The sequence below is a fragment of the Denticeps clupeoides genome, chromosome 2 (assembly GCF_900700375.1).
Source record: "Denticeps clupeoides chromosome 2, fDenClu1.1, whole genome shotgun sequence".
NCBI classification, from domain to species: Eukaryota; Metazoa; Chordata; class Actinopteri; order Clupeiformes; family Denticipitidae; genus Denticeps; species Denticeps clupeoides.
The window spans coordinates 3,391,974-3,398,932 of record NC_041708.1 but is presented as its reverse complement, the minus strand read 5'-3'; the positions used below and the strand labels follow the sequence as shown (position 1 = coordinate 3,398,932).

At 40.2% G+C, this 6,959-nt stretch overlaps 1 long non-coding RNA gene across 1 annotated transcript; it reads left to right on the top strand.

Moving 5' to 3' along the window:
- The first annotated feature begins 4,887 nt into the window (after positions 1-4,887).
- On the top strand, positions 4,888-6,530 carry LOC114784579 (uncharacterized). Its single transcript, XR_003748880.1, has 3 exons — positions 4,888-4,918; positions 5,056-5,996; positions 6,255-6,530. It is a non-coding gene; the product is annotated as an uncharacterized LOC114784579 (long non-coding RNA).
- The last annotated feature ends 429 nt before the right edge of the window (positions 6,531-6,959 follow it).

Here is a 6,959-nt window from a genome sequence, read left to right as displayed (position 1 = left end):
GACGCAAAGACTAAACTAAAGCTAATATTAAAACAGGCTGCAAAAACAACTCCAATCCATAGTATAGCATGGACTTGTAAGATTCTGGCCTTCAAATTATCCAGAACTTTATGGAACTTAAAGGATCTGCTGCTGATGGACCAGTACCAGATACCACAGCAAATACCTTCAGGAGTCTAGTGGAGACCACGCTTTAACACAACAGGGCATGTTTGGTGGAAAACTGGGTCCTATTATAATCCCACATACATAATCCCACATACATCATGCAACGTTAGAGAATTTGCCTAGCACGGTGGTGCAGTGGTTAGCAACATGGTATAACACCTCTGTAAGATGGGAGATTCCAAGTTCATGACTTTTCATGTGTTGTGAAGAACCCCACATGATCTCCAAGCTGTGGCCCTCCCCTCATATCCAGAGGTGGAAAGAGTACTGAAAAAATGTAAAAGTAAAAGTAAAAGTACCCATCTAAAAACCTACTTGAGTAAAAGTAAAAAAAAAAATCTTAATTTGAAATTTACTGAGTAAAAGTTACTTAGTTACTTTCAATTACTTGATGTAAAAATGACTAAATCCAATACAGCACTGGACATTTTTATTTAACTTTTAGGCATAATAATGTAAACTATTTTCAGACCACCGCATAAAACAGTTGGCCACAAAAGTACCAAATTCAATAAAAAAGAATTCAAAACTGTGATAATATTGAACAATTCCTTATTAACAAACTGAGCTTTTGGTTCTGTCTGCAGCAAACATAAATGAGCCCACTGACTGCTGATATAAGAAATGAAATAAAGTGCCCTGCCCAACAGAATACTACAGTATTGGACTGTAAAACTCTTGTTGTTGTTGTAAAAGCAATGTAAAGTATGGTATACACAGGCAAAAAGCATATACAGAACATCCGAAAAGTATTCACTTTTTCCACATTTTGTTATGTTGCAACCGTACTCCAAAATTGATTAAAGTATTTTTTTCCTCAGAATTCAACACACAACACACCATAATGACAAAATGAAAAAAGTTTTGGCAAATTTATTAAAAAGAAGATTCACAGCACAGCCTTTGCCATGAAGGTGCCGCCTGTTTACCCTGATGATCCTTGAGATGTTTCTGCAGCTTCACTGGAGTCCACCTGTGGAAAAAAACACTTTATTTTTCATAATTTGGAAAGGCACACCCCTGTCCATATATGGTCTCACAGCTGACAGTTCATGTCAGAGCACAAACCAATCATGAAGTCAGAGACAGGATTGCCTCGAGGCACAAATCTGGAGAAGATTCCAAAAAAAGTTCCGCTGCTTTGAAGGTCTCAATGAGTGGTGGAAGCATCATTTTGTGGGGAAGTTTTTCAGCTGCAGGAACTGGGAGACTTGTCAGGATGGAGGGAAAAGATGACTGCAACAAAGTACAGAGACTTCCTGCATCCAAACCTGCTCCAGAACGTCTCTTGAACTCACGCTGGGGCGACATTTCATCTTTCAGCAGGACAACGAGTCGAAACACACAGCCAAGAAATCAAAGGAGTGGCCCAGCCGGAGCCCGGTCTTGAATCCGATTCAGCATCTCTGGAGACATCCGAGCACTGACGCCTCCCATCCAACCTGATGGAGCTTGAGAGGCGCTGCAAAGAGGAATGGACCAGACTGGCCAAGGATCGGTGTACCAAGCTTGAGGCATCATATTCAAAAAGACTTGAGGCTGTAATTAAAGTATAACTCCACATGTGTTCATTTGTAGTTTCGATGCCTTCAGTGAAAACACAGTGAATGAGAAGGTGGTACAGGGCGGTAGTCGTTGAGGGAGCAGGATGGGGTTTCACGTGGACACACGTGCTAGCTGGTCTGCATGGCTCTGAGGATTCTACCCGAGATGCCGTCTGGTCCTGCTGCTTTCCTGGTGTTCATTCTCCTGAAGGCTCTCCTCATGTCATGCTCGGGGATAATGAATGCATTTTTGGTGCTGGCAGTGTCTTCCTGTCCGCAGCCGTTGGTGCCGCTAACCTTAACATCTCTGATCAAATTGAATAATCTCTGTATGCTGTTTGAAATCTATCAAGAAGACAGGCTCACTGCAACCTGGAGCTTCCATTAAAGTGTGGTTTCAGATGCCTGGACATCGTAAAGGAAACATTTCAACTCCACTGGAATTCCCAACTGACCAGGAAGGAGCAGAACAAACAACAGCATCAAACAATGCCGGACCCTCACTTTACCTCCCTAATAAACAGTATCACCAGGGTGCCAAAAGGCCAACACATGGCCATGATGGGGACGTCCTGTTGGGGGTGGATGACCACTGTGTTCCCTGTATTCGGGGTATCGGGGTTTCAGCTTGGACAAGGCACAAATGTCAAAGGACAATATGTTTGGTATCTGTCCAGGATAATGTCCAGTATAAAAGAAGTGTTCAGTCCTCATTTGGGCTCTTCTCTCTACCCCACACCTCCTCTCTCTCTCTGGAGCTTGGCTTCCTTTAATTTGGGTTTTGCTGTAATATTGGTACCATGTTTACATACAATATTTCCATGTAACTGCAATAGTAATCTAGCTGTGTTAAAACTTTTGAAATTGTTCATTTCTGTAACATCTTACGTGCCATGCCTCTATATGTCCAGGTAACATCAGATGAGTTTAAATTAGAGGTGGGTATAGATTAATTTTCTTAATATAGATTAATCTCACTGTAATCTTGGAATTAATCTAGATGAATCTACAATAATCTACATTAATCTAAATTAATCTAGATTAAAATGGCTCATTTGAATTCTGCCGAAGGCATTCAGAATATGTGTGTTACCCAAATAATGACTAAAAGTGAGTCTTTGAGAACGGGTTTCTCAAGCCAGGTGGTGCATTAGACCAGGGGCTCATCTCCTGTTTCCAAAATGCATCACAAACTGCTTGAGAAAGCTGTTCTACTATGATAATTGGTGATGAAAATAAATTATGTTCAATAAGATGTACTTGTGTTTACCAACTGTTTATTCAGTTAAATAGCTGCATCCATGTTACCACGTCACGTTTGATGTGGTAATTTCACAGTTCGAAGACTCGTTCTCGCCCCCTACAGTGCAATTTGGCTAGGTATACATCCGCGCTAAAATATCAAGGTGAAAGTCATCATAGTGTAGCGGTTCTTCTTCTGTGTTGTGTAATTTTTTGATTACGTTTTTTGAACCACAAATGATGAGCTGACACCCAAGAGATTTTCTGTGCAAAGTGTATTCTGTACAAAAAGCAAGTTCGCGTCAGAACATCGCGTCAGAACATACAAAGTGACAAAGTGAAGTGATTGTCACATGTGATACACAGCAGCACAGCACACGGTGCACACAGTGAAATTTGTCCTCTGCATTTAACCCATCACCCTGAGTGAGCAGTGGGCAGCCATGACAAGTGCCCGGGGAGCAGTGTGTGGGGACGGTGCTTTGCTCAGTGACACCTCAGTGGCAACCTTCTGATTACGGGGTCGCTTCCTTAACCGCTAGGCCACCACTGCCCCATCGCGTCACACATCGCGTCTTTCTGCACCTCTCTCTACAATATACAGTATTAAAAGAGTAGTATAGACCCAGCTCCCAACCCAACTTTGTGAATAGATTTACACCTGATAGGAGTCTCACATTAACGCAGCACGTTAACACCGATAACGGCCCACCACTAGTTTAAGTACATTACTAATAATTAATGGTGTCAGATTAACAAGATCAACAAAATTTCTTATGTCCACCCTTTGCCTTTTTCTACACCTCCAAGGTTGTGAGTTTGAATCCTGTGTTTTGTTGCAGATTTCTTCCGTGTTCTCCTGTTTTCATCCAAAATCATACACTAGGTTAACTGGTGACTCTTAATGGTCCATAGGTGTCAGTGTGGGAGTGAATGGTGTGTGTGTGTGTGTGTGTGGTGAGCCCTGTGGCAGGCTGATGCCCCACCCTGCGTCCAGTGTCCCAGGATGGGTCCCTGAGTGACAGGACTAATCAGTTCAGGATTATGAACTTGAACCTGAGACTGTAGTTTGCTGCAGTCCTGGTCATGCCTGTCAAACCCGTTTTCCCCCCTCTTTCCTTTCTGCATTGTGTTCGGATTGTATGTAAGAGACGAGACACAGAACTTTCTCGCAACCAAGGATTCTTCCTTTACACTGAAACAAATAACAGAGGGTGTGCGGTGTGTGTCGAGCGTCTTACACCCGGCTCCCCTCCTAGATCTCTCCTGGGAATCACATAACAAACTGATTTCCCACACAGAAGAATATACAAATCAAACAAATGCATAGGCAAATCACAGACATATAAAATTATTCGCTAATCATGATAAATATACTGCTGTTATATAACTAAATCATTATATAAAAACCACAAAATGAACATAATCGGTTCAACAATTAATATTACACATACAACCTAAAGTTCACCATACGTGAAAAAAACAACAGTCTGAGTGAACACAAAAATGTGCTCGGTGAACAGAGAGCAGCACATGTCTCTAATGTTAATAAAGTTAATAATAAACCTCTGCCTGAACTTGATTAGAAGCACCTCCCTCCCATCTCTCCCAAAGAGCAACATCTCACATGTCAAATTTTTATTTAGCATTAAACCCTATTTATCCATTTTTATATCACCCAGCTTTGCAGGAGAGAATTACCTCTGGTAGAGTAAAAAATATACTAATATAAAATAAAATAATATAATACATTTTTCATATTTATGTGAAATCCAAACACATAACCTCCTACATCTGCTGTTATTTCCATCAAAAAAGCTGACTAACTAGAAAGGAATTTTGTGGGTTTTGGCCTCAGGAGATTGTAGCCCCGCCTCTCTAAAATGATTGGTCTAAAGTTGTGATAAATTGTGAGCAAGCGGGTTTTTGCACTGGGTGCATTTAGTTTGATGAAGTATAGAAAGGTAAGACCTGCGTAGCAAAAGAATTAACATTTGTATAAAATCCTATGTGAATATTACGTTTGCACTTATTAAAGGTGATACAGGATAAGAGTGATACGATAAACGTTAATGTTGTGTCTGGCCTTTTCTTTTTCCAGGTTCTTGAGCTAATTAATCCATATATGGATCAACCAGGACCTTTTTTGTATCACAAGAAAAAAATGTTACCTTACAATTGCATAATAAATACAAGATATAAACTAAAAGGAAAACCATTTTGTATTATTAGGACAGAAAACAAACATGCTCATGGTATATATTTGGGACAATCAAAATTTTTTACTGTAAGTCATGCCATTGCTGAAGACACAAAATTTGTTTGGGTGATCTTCCCTTCTGATAAATTTTACATTATTTATAGGACTACAACATACGATCGGGATATTGCAGGAGACGTCTGCATTCTTCATTTGCATCCTGACAGTGATGTCTCATCATTAGGGCCGGGCATGCCACCCAATACTGCCATTCCAGATCAACATGAGGAAATAGTCTTGAAAACTTTTTCTTATGAAAAGCTAAGCAAAAAAAGAGTGCGCAAAGGAAAGATTTTACGTATAGGTAATGTTAAAGGTCAACTACAAAATGGATTTTTCCTGTCCACTTTTGGAAAGAAAGGTGACAGCGGAGCAGCCATTTTATCAAAAAGATCCGGCCAACTTTTAGGTATTTACCGTGGCATGTATGGAGGAAAATATGGATGTGGTGTAGTGCTAACAGACAATCTAATGATGAGATATTTACCATAGATGTAAATAACAATGCAGCCAATAAACAAATTATATTATTAATTAAAAATTATATTAAATGTATTATTTTACTTGGATAATGAATTGATATGTTTGATCAATTCACTGGGAATAGCCAGGTACCTTTCTAAAGTCTGCACCCCCCCATCCTTCCCCTGGCGACAAACGAGAGAGACGCTTGGTGTCTGTGTGTCCAAAAGGAACATTCCAGTCGTCACTCTTTACAACCAAGAGGAACGTGTTCTGAAACCATCAGAAACGGACCGCTGCAACAACCGTCTCTCGCCAAGGTAAGATTTGACCACTTCTGGCTACTATATACATTGAATTTAAGGCAGAGAATTGCATGGGCATGATGGGTAAATACAGTAACATGTATGTGAAATATTATTAGTAGTGTTGGTAGCACACGTCCTGTTCTTGCAAATAAGCTGCCTTACATTTGGCTTTATTTCCTGATTTTCACCTTCCCCATGTGGTCACTATGTAGGTTATCCTGATGTAAATGAATAAAAAACGTGGATGGTATGTCATTTTGTGTAATTTAGTGTAAAGGGCTGGATGGGTCAGCTGGTTCGTGACAAAAACACCTTCTGCCTGTCACTGAAATATGAAGATACCAACACCAGCACCAGCTGAGACAAGAAGGCTGTGGAGAACCTGACCAGCAACACTACAGCCTCCTGACCATCAAACCCTGCTCTTCATCTGCAGATCTAAAGTGCATATAAACCTATTTTTACACTGTTTCATGTGTTAAGTAAGAACTAGATTACTTTTTTTACGTTTAAGGAACAATAAAGATTTGACTATCAAATCAAAGATTTTGCCTTCCTGTGTAACTAAATAAACATGCCAATTTTCAGTATCAATGTTAATATCAAGCAATTGCAGTGCCATCAGTGAATCCAAAATGTTAATAAACATTTCTTTTGCAAAGGAAATGTGAGTATAAACATTATCTGGGAAATACATGGATGGAGCATTGTCCTGCATAAAAATCACAGTCTTGTTAAAAGATGCAAAAAAACTTCTAAAATCTGCCATTATTTTTGGGACTTGATTTTAAGTCCATCCTAAACGCAAAAAGGTCCTGGGTCCATCCATCTTGTCCATGGAAGTGAAAATGAAGTGATTGTCATTGTGAAACACTGACGTACAGCACACGGTGACACAAATGTGTCCTCTGCTTATAACCTTCACCCTTGGTGAGCAGTGGGCAGCCATGACAGGTGCCCGGGGAGCAGCGTGTG